Source organism: Papaver somniferum, chromosome 9, assembly GCF_003573695.1.
Source record: "Papaver somniferum cultivar HN1 chromosome 9, ASM357369v1, whole genome shotgun sequence".
In the NCBI taxonomy this organism is placed as follows: domain Eukaryota; kingdom Viridiplantae; phylum Streptophyta; class Magnoliopsida; order Ranunculales; family Papaveraceae; genus Papaver; species Papaver somniferum.
The window spans coordinates 155356693-155367578 of record NC_039366.1 but is presented as its reverse complement, the minus strand read 5'-3'; positions in this window follow the sequence as shown (position 1 = coordinate 155367578).

Sequence of the window (10886 nt, the reverse complement as noted above, 5' to 3'; positions counted from 1 at the left end):
TTACCATGTATAATGGTCTACATTCAACAGTTGTTCAAAATCAAAACATGATTTTACAAACTATATAAATATTTAACGTGAAACTCACGTAAATTTGGAAAATATATATATATATTTTTGCTCCCTCGCACGAGCATTTGTCTCTGAAGCGAGAGTATATTCTCAAACATTTCTGAAAGCTCGAGATAAATTTTTTCATGAAAGCTCATAAACAAAATTTTATTACTAACAGACGCACGTCTATTTTAAAAAAAAAAAACTTTTCTCTCGTACGAGCATCCACCTTTGAAACGAGAGTTTATTCCATTTTGTGAAATCTCACATATTTAAAAAAATAAAATTTTGTTTTTCGTGAAAGCTCATAGACAAAATTTTTATCATTAGACTCAGGTTTATTTTGTTGTTTCTTAAACTAACGAACGAACGAGCGTTCGTGCTAAAACGAATTCCTTTCGTGGGCCCGGCCAGCGAATCCTAAACGACCAAGGTTCTATCACCAAATCAGCGGTGCTACCACTTTATGCTCATCAAACGATGCTCCAATCATGACATTGAAGCCTTCATCAAGTCGTGGTTTTCTCATGCTCTCTAAATCCGGTAACGTCTCAACTTACGACTAAGTTCAATTACTGGTATTATTATTTATGGCCGGAAAATCACTATTTAATGCTGACTGAGGAACACAGCTTTCCTCAGTAAGCAGGGGACTTAATGTAGATGGTGGATTTTCGACAAGGGATAAAATCGTAAACTCATAATTATACAAAGCTCTGATCCAGTAATCAGACGTGAGTATTGAGACACGGGTCTCTCATCGAATTCTCAATGGAGAGTACTTTCTCTCAGAGTACATGTAGATATGTAGTCTCACGACTAGACAACGACATATCTCATGAATACTGAACACTTTCAGTGATTATTTCTATATAGTATCACGAGATGGACGGCTCCTAGATAGCTTGCTCTGCTAGTATAGAGCGATAACGTCTTCAGGAACAAACAACGAGTTTACCCTGACTATGTAAAGGATATGACTTACCGACAAGCTCATATCGGGATAATTAATGCTCCTAGACAGCTTGCTCTGCTAGTATAGAGCCACAAAGTTAATTATTCCTAATTAAGATTAATTCTGCCGTGACATTCATTACTGAATTCCCAAAATAATCTATTATTGCTCATATTCCATGGTCGAATCCACGACTGGTCCCATGGAATGGCAATAACAATTGCTCCTATTCCATGGTCGAATCCACGACTGGTCCCATGGAATGGCAATAAACAATTGTTCTGATTCTATGATCGAATCCACGACTTGATATCATAGAATAGCAATAACTATATTATCTCATTACTCCGATTTCATGATCGAATCCACAACGGGTCTCATAAATGGTAATAGATAAATCTTAATTACTCTGATTCTATGGTCGAATCTACGATCCGATGGAATGGTAATGCTCACTTTATTATTCTGAATTCGTAGTCGAATCCTCAGCTGATCTTATGAATTAATAATAAACATCTTATTACTCAGTTTTGTGAATTATTCTCCACCGAATTCCACAATTAGTAATAAATAATCAACAATCGGGCGTTTGAGCTACCTCTAAGTAAGCCCCGATTCAAATGGTGAAGGTGTATTCAACGACGATACACTAACAGTCATCGCACGAACGAGTATTTCAAAATACAACGAAACGATGAACCTATGAAAAATAGGGAAGAAAATAATAAATAATTAAAAATATTGACCAGGGTGCTGGGAGCACGGACACACGACCGACCGACCGTGTTGTGGCCAATCCCACGCCAGTTTTATATTTTTAATGCATTTTTATTATTTTCCATGATTTGATGAAAATTCTCTCATTTTATCAAATCTCCTTCGTCTCGAGGAAACTCCTCGGTTTCATGGTATTTTCATAAATTCGTAAAAAATAATATAAAATTAAGGAAAGAAGTGTGGGGCGTGACCGTAGGCCAACCGGCCATGCCCTTGTCCCAGCCGGCCCCACACCTCACGGTTCCTCATTATTTTATTATTATTATTATTATTTCTCTAATTTCATGAAAAAACTCCTTGATTTCATGGTATTTTGCACAAATCATCAAATAATAAATAAAATAATGAAAACTTGTGGGACCGGGCCACTAGCCGGCCGGCCATGCCCTAGCCGGTCCCACAAGCCCCTTGTTTTATTATTTTATTTTATTTTTCCTTAAATTCATCAAATTCCTTGATTTCATGGTATTTCTCTCAAATTAGGAAAAATTTCCTCAAATCATGAAAAATACTTAAAAAATATAAAAAAATTATGAAAACTCGTGGGACCGGTCCCCTAGCCGTCCGGCCACGCCCCCACGGTCCCACACGCCCGTTTTTTATTATTTTAATATTTTTTTGCTTCCTTGAACTCATGAAAACTCCTTCAATTCATAGAAACTCCCTAAATTCATCAAATTTCATAAAATTCATGAATTCTTCATAAAATCATCACAAATATTATAAAATTAAGGAAAATGGCACCACGGGACCGTGGTCACGACCGACCGACCATGCCTTGGCCTCGGCGGTCCCACGCCTCCTTATTCTATAATTATTTTTCATCATCTCATGGTGTTTTCCTCAGTTTCGTCGAAATCCTAATTTTAGCATATTTTCTCGAATGGATGCTCAATTGCACGCCAGAAAATATCAAAATTCTCAGGACTGAGACGCGGACGCCTTGGGGACACGAGCACGCTATCTTGACCGACCAAGATTGGCTCTTTGGCTTACAGAAGCCGGTCCCATCAAGTTTCACAGTTTTGACCTAATTTGCACAATTGCACGTATTAGGTCCAAGACTCTTCCAAAGACTTTGGATTTTCATGAAGTGATCATCAGGCGGTCAAGTGACTACCCAGTGCCGGTTTCATGACCCCATGGTCGGTCCCTCACTCTGTCATAATTAATTAGGTTTTCTCACCTAAGGCTCAGACGAGCATTTTCGAATAAATGATTAAACCAGCATTTAATCATTCTTTCACCAAAAAATCGTCAACTCTTCAGGAGTTCTTTGTATTTTCTCACATGAGTATATGGACACTACATGGTTGATCCACGGTCCCATGCAGTCGCTCCCTCCTTCGTCCCATGGTTCAACTTCTGACGAACCATGAATTGATCATCAATTGATCAAATTAGGGTTTCTGCATCCAAGGATCATCATTCCAGATTCCAACCTTAATAATTTTACGACGACCTCATGGTCATTAATTTTATTAATTATGCTCGGTTCAACGACCACTATTCTAATTAATATTTTTGGTACGCTGCCAATAATCCATCAGATGAGCAACACATGCTCAGACGATCAAATATTCAACAATTCATCACATGAGCAACACTTTCTCAAACCAAGGAATATTGGTTCAACAATTAATATTCAACGATCCATCGAATGAGCAATACTCGCTCACTTCATTGTAAGAACTATACCTCTGTCTCATGACATGTTCAATTCATGAGTTTCAGAACATCATGTTCAACTCAGCAACTACATGGACTCATCGTCCCATCAAACCACGAAGTCGTCAATTGACTAACATACCACGAGACATCAATCGTGTCACTTTGGGGGGATATCACTTAGGGTTTTGGTCTGGTGGTCTATGGCACGTGTGTTCATACACACGTTAGAATGTGAGCAAGTCGTGCAATCAGTTGAAGGAGTTCACAAAGTAGTGGATGGAAAATCGACCAAGTAATCACACGATGAACAACTGGTCTCAAACACGATTTCCATTTCCCCACTCTTTCATCCCATCAACTGCCACACTTCACGGAATCATGGTGTCTAAAAATTCCAGCAATATCAATAAGTCTTTGAATCATGATTGAATCATCAACATCAACAGTCTCATCGACAACACGATATCATCAACTCATCAATTGAGCAACTACTCTCAATTGAGTAATTTCAATCATTCAGAGCTTATCATATTCATAATTCACACACCCACAATCTTTGATTACCATTGATTCCACACATTTCCCAGCTTCCCTCCTACAGATCAACCCATCCTCTCTTGTGACCGAATTTACTCTGGAACGATCATTGTCTTGATTTAGGCCGGAGTACTACAAATTGATCTCTCGAATCTAAAGCACCCCCTTTGCAGCGGTGCATCTGTGTGTGGTTTAATATTTCGCGCGGTTCGAGGAGTCTCCTCTGTACGGTCATCTCCTCAATTCCTTAAAAACCAGAAAATCATTTTGCCCCATCCACTGGGATATAAAGGAATAGACGCTCCAAGGACTAGTAAGATTAATTTTGTTAAGGCTAGCGAAAATTCCTCATGTGAAACCGCTCGCAGCATGCAATAGATCTAAAGGAAAAAATTATTCTCCCTCTAAATCGACTCGCATAAAGACAGGCAAACCCTTGAACTGCTATTACTGCGGAAACAAAGGGCATCCTGAGCAGAAATGTCGTTTTCGGATTAGGAATGAAAAACTTCACAACATTCTTACATGGGTGTCTAAGGAAGTTATTAAACCTGTCCCTCATTTTGTTGGGCCAAATAACAGGCTCTACAATCAAACAGGACACCGTAGTAAGTTTCTTCTTGATTGTGTTGCTGGATCAAAAAAGGCCAACAAAGGTAGGAGAAAGAACAACAACAGAGCTACAGATTTCCTGAATAACTCTGTAAAGAGAAAAAGTCATAGGAAAATAAGGGTAAATTTCTTGTCTCGCCCTGTAGAAGAATGTGGTTCCAAGACTCTTGATCCAAACTTCATGCATATTAATTATCGGGTCACAGAACTTAAGATCAGCATAAATAAATGATAAGTGCTTTAGATATTATTCTTGCATAAATAAATGATATTAACTTAAGATCATGCATTCCATACTTGCTTTAGCTATTATTCTTGCATATTTTCGTATTATTACTTTGGTTTTCTCTTATTTGTCTCAATTAGGTGAATCATCCAAAAAGGAGCTATAAAGTGCTTAAAAGAGCTAAAAATAGAAGTATTCCAAGTATCCAAGTGCCCAAGTCCAAGAGAAGTGGAAGAAGTGCGACGAAAAGGAGCAAAACGCTCATAATCAAGACACATGCCAAATACCGATTTTAACTCATTCAAATTAAGCATTTCTCATCATCATCTTGAAGATAATTGAAAGATAAAAATAGTTCAAAAAGAATGAGGTCATTCCGAGTTCGTATGAAGAAGTTGTGGCCAAAACAGTTTTCATTGAATGCCGAAGACAGTGAAGTCCGCGAACTGGGTTTGCGAACCGAGTTCGCAGACTTAATCCGAAAATTTCTGCTGGAATTTGAAGTTTGCGGACTGGGTTCGCAAATTTAGGTAGTAGGAAACGTGTATTTACACTTTGGAAGGCCTAAGGGCACGTTTGGAGTCGTTAGGTCATATTTTTGGGTCGGGTTCCTAAAACAAACTAAGTACGTGAAGGCCAAGCAATGTAAACCTATAAAAAGGTATTAGGATAATCAATCAGGGGGAATCTCTTCTTCTACTTTTGTTTTAGGGTTTAGAAACATGAGAGATTTTATTTTTCTTCTTGTTATGAACTCCATGAACATGAGCTAGAGTTTTATTATTGGTTAAAGATGTAGTAGGATTTTACATTACATGATTTTGGGTTTAATGAATTATTTTTGTCTCATCTTTATCGATCATGATTATCTGGAATTATAGTTATATGATTGGTGTATTATAACATGATTTGATTTTTTGTTTTGTCAAGTTGCAAATTGGTAGAACTTGTAATCACATCTATTGCTAGTTTAGGGTTAATCATCGAGCGATAATCCTTGAATACAAGTAGCATAAATATGGTTATAGCTTGTAGTGATACATCCTTGTAATCATATGTGAACCATGACCTTTGTTCGAATTGTTTGCGCAATGTATTTCAATTTCATTGATTAGCCTAATTTCATGAATCTTAATGCTCCATGGGAATTGAACTTGATTAGCGCAAGGCGTTAGGTTATTCTTTTGGTAGAATTCATACTTGCATCGTTTTACATGTATGTGTGATGAAATCAGGATATTGCGGGATATTCTTTCGACTAGGTATCTTAGGGCTTTTGATAATGAGAGATTAAATATCAATTCTAGTTATTAAGACGAGAACATGTTAGTGACTGAAAACGAAATCCTTGACCAATACTTTCACATATCCTTGAGTTGATTTGTTTACTTTTATTTATTTGCTTTTATTGTAGTTTATTTTACATAAATCAGAAAATACCCCCTTGTTTTACATAAGAAATCGAAACATATTGACAACCTTAGTCCTCTCTGTGGGAACGATCCTTTCTTGCCCTTGCTATATTATATATTTTGAGTAGTGAGAAAGTAATTTATTTTTGACGCATAGGACAACGATCAAATTTTGGCGCCGTTGCCGGGGAGGCAGCGGTTGTCATTTGTTTTTGGTTTCTTATTTTTGTTTTTAATTTTTTTTATTTTCTGATTTTTAACCTTGGTTTGAGAATCTTATTTCAGGTACTTGTTTCTCATGGAAGGAGCATACTACATGAATGAATATGGTTTTCAACAAACTCAACAATATGACAACTACCAATTCCAGGGGTATATTCAAAACCAATTCATTGGTTACGGCCAATACTCCATGGAACCTTGTGGTCCTCATATGTACCAACAACCTTATGGCAGGTATGTGTGTGATCAACCATAGGGATGGGAGGATTCTTATGCTCGTGAACAACAAGTCTCTAACTTTTTGGAAAAATTTTCCAACTTTGTACAACAAGAGTTTCAAAAAGCTAAAGAGACTACCGAAGAGCAACTCCAAGAACTTCGTGAAGGTATGGCTATCTTGCGAAGAGGCATTGATCAATGTAAGGAAGATATGGATAATTCTAATGTGCATATGGTTTGTGATGAATATTTGATTGATGCTAATGTTGAAAAAGGCCAATCCTTGGGCACTTTCGTTGATAATTGTGTAGCTAACTCAATTCTTGATATTAATAATGATCATTCACCTATTCAAAAGGATGAGTTCGAGATTATCAACACTAAATTCAACGAGGACCAATCTTGTGTTAACTATGAAAGTGACGGTGATTATGATACATTGCTTGAACCAACTCATGGTGACAACAAAGAGGAGTGTACAATGGAATATTTTTGGGATCAAGATGAAGAGGAATATGATGACACTTGTGTAGATTACTCAAGCATTGATCTTAATAATGATCAAGAGCCTATTCAAAGGGTGGAGCTTGAGGATGATGCATTTTTTAGTGTTCCAAAAAAGTTCCTTATAGTGAAATTTGGACCCCCAGTGGAGTATGTGCCTTATAACAAGGAGGAATATGTTGAGAATGTGACCGTTAAGACCGATATTCTGGAAGACCCAATTGAACTTGCATATGATTGTAATGATGCTGTTAATGTCGAGACTTTGGTTAAGGCAGAAACAGACGAAGAATGGTTGCAATGTTAGATAAAGGACCATGATATACAAGAGGTAATTAATTCACTTGAGTTTTTCAAGGATGAAGAGGATTCCGTAATACAAGAGATTGTGATAGGTTTGTCTAACCCTTTGCATATTGATTCTTCTCCTTTACCTCTTATTGGTTTGAATGTATGTGCTTCGAGAATATTGTTGAATGATTTTGTTTCTCGATTTCCGCCTTTAGAGATACTTGATTCTTTACCCACTTCCAAGTGTGGACAAGAATAAGTGTGGGGGAAACTTTTTTCTGTTAATAGATTCATTTATGTTTTATATTACTAATATTTGTGTGAAGCTAGTGTTTGCGAACCAGGTGCTATGGGTGGATCCCCAACTTTTCCGATTATTGGTGTATGGAGAATTCGTTTTGCAAGTCGGGCTTTGACGACGTTAAACCAAGCGCTTCATGGGACGCAACCCATCGGTTTTGTATCTCTATCCCTTATGTTTTTATTTTCTTAGTTTTTCATATCTTTCATTTCCATCTTAGATTTTACAAGTCCTATATCTATAATGAAAGTTTGACGATTTCTCGTCAGAAAATTCTGACTGCACACTTGTTACGAAAATAGCTCTTGAGACTTCATACGGAGTCCGATTTGAGTGGTTGACCCCAATTTTTAAAGAGGACATACATACCTTTCTTTTACAAAAACAAAATCTGAATTCGGAGTCTGTTAAGTTGGAGCGATAGGCCTGGACATTTGAGTTTCGGTATTTTTCCAGAACTTTTTCAGATTGCATGTCAGTCAGTCCGGAGGCCATAAAAGTCAGACCATTTATCGAAACTTTGTTCCCTTTTTACACATTATATAAAATATGTAGGTGAACAACGTTCGTTTAGGATGTTTTTCCTAGTTCTCTACGCATTGGTACAGTTTTTGAGTTTTTCAGGGATGTTATGTTAGAAATCAGAATTTTCGGTTTTGAACATTGAGGACAATGTTGAGTTTAAGTGTGGGGGAGCATTTAGTTTCTACTATTTGCATATACACATAATAATCATACTCTTTGATTTCTTGCATTCTTGAGACTTCATCTTTTGGAGTTAATTATGAGCTAATTAGGATGACACTCTAAACCTTTTTAGGTTGAAACAGTTCTTACGGCTATAGAATAAGTTCCATTTATTTCAATCCTTAAATATATATGTTCGTAATTGAATGCGAAACTAAGCTATGGTAGTCGTTTGAAAGAGTCATCCTCGCAATTAATCATTACCGAATCACTTTCTTTTTATTTTTGCAGTTATATGTTTCTCTAAAGTGATTTGGTGGGATCCTGATACTGCCATGGATGTTGTAGCAAGGTAATCATTGGTTGAGTTTATATAAAAGCCCCATAAGACAATTGTCTTACACTCGTAAATAAGTCCAAGATTAGATGATATGGTTTTCAAAGCTTTTGCATATGGTGCTTTGTTGAAGAAGTCCCGGAGTCAACTCAACCCGCTCAGAACCGATTTTTGCTTATCCCGCCACAGCCAAGATTCAAGAAATTTCAAATTTCAAAAAGTCAGTCGCATGAAGCTATTATGTTGCCTAATTTTACTACATACGTTCATGAACAGCTGTATCAATTACCATATTCAGGAAAATCATAACTTAGTTTGCTTCCATAACTTTAGCCTCAAATCCAATCCGCATTTATTCAGCAGTGATCTCTTCACCCATAAATACCCTCACAACCCTAATATTCAATTACCTTTATACCCACTTAATCTGCACTCAACCTTAGATAGTCAAAACCCTATTGTTTATTCAACTACTCTTAGTTTGGAGAAAAGTAATAAGGCAAACTATCAAATTATGGAAATCATGGAAAAAGGTAACTCTAGTAATGTGATGGAGCTGGTTAATAGGTTCAAACAAGCTACTCTAGATCTGGGTAATACTAATGAAGTTATTGTGGTCAATCGAACAAGCAATGCTGGAAATAGTGATGAATCAGAATGGGAGGTGTGTGCTATTGGAAAAATTGTCTTTGAAGGTAGAATGAACTATGATGCTGTTGAAAAGTATATCACTTTCACCTGGCCTTTCTTAACAAAAGAAAATCTTAAAATTGTGGAGGTAGAGCCGAATATGATGATCTTCAAGTTCAATGAATGGGACTTGCTGAACAAAGTAATCGAAGAGCGTCCATGGATCATTAATAAGCATTTACTAGTAGTGCATGACTATATCCCAGGCATGATCTACACTGAAAAGCACTGGGGATTTCAACAATTCTGAATCCAACTTAAATACTTGCTGCCAGAACATATGAATGCTTTCTCTGTCACAAAAATTGGTGAAGTTATTGGGGAAGTCACTGCCATCGAACCTAAAGATGGTATTCCAGTTGGAAATAATCTTGTTAAGGTGTGTGTCAATGTTGATTTATCGATGCCAATGCAAAGAGGAGTAAAGTGCTCAACTATGGCTGGAGTTACAAAATGGCAAAAATTCTTTTATGAGAGACAACCAACTGACATCTGCACGGAATGCTATGTCATTAATCATTCACAGGATGCTTGTGGGGCAGCCGCTACTTACTTGAAAGCAGCTCATGAGAAGCCTTACTTTGTTGGGAAAGTAGAAAATTTTCGAATGAACATTGCTGCTATCAAATCGAATAAAGCTCCTGCTGTGAAGAACACTTAGAAGAAATTTGTTAAGAAAGCCGTGTTTGTGCCTCCAAAAGATGGGGAAATTATCAATCTTGATTTTCTTCTCAATAAGGAGAATATAAGTGAGGAGGAAGAAAGTAGATTAGGCAAGCGTCTGAGAGATGATAGTACCAGTGTCGAAAATGCTCTTTCTGCTGAGTCTTCTTCACAAAGCACTGCAATGACAGCCATATAATCTGACCAGACTACTCACAGGGTCACTTCCAGAGATAATCAAACAACTGTTGCTATCGAGGGGAATCAGGTAACCAATTTATCATCTCCTCATTGTCTCCGTTTTTATTTTCATAATTTATTGAATTATTGTGCTAGTAATTATTTTTCTTTTCATACTGTTATTTCTCTCATCCTGCATTTATTATTCATTTTCTATTTTATCAACAGCGCATTAAATTTCCCATGTAACCTTAATTACAATTTGCACGTTAAAAAAATGAGGTTTAGGTTCTTCTGCTATTCCCTCTTTTCTATTGAAATCATGAGAGTCCTTGCATGGAATGTTCAAGGTCTTACTACTCCAGCAACTAGAGATCACTTAAGAGATTTAATAAGAACCCAAAACCCTGATATAGTTTTTCTTTGTGAAACCAAAATCCATGAGGATAAAATGAAAACTTTATTGTCTCCTTTGAGGTACCCAAATGCTAGATATTTGCAACCAGTTGGCCTTTCAGGTGGTCTTGTTATTATGTGGAAGGATGGTT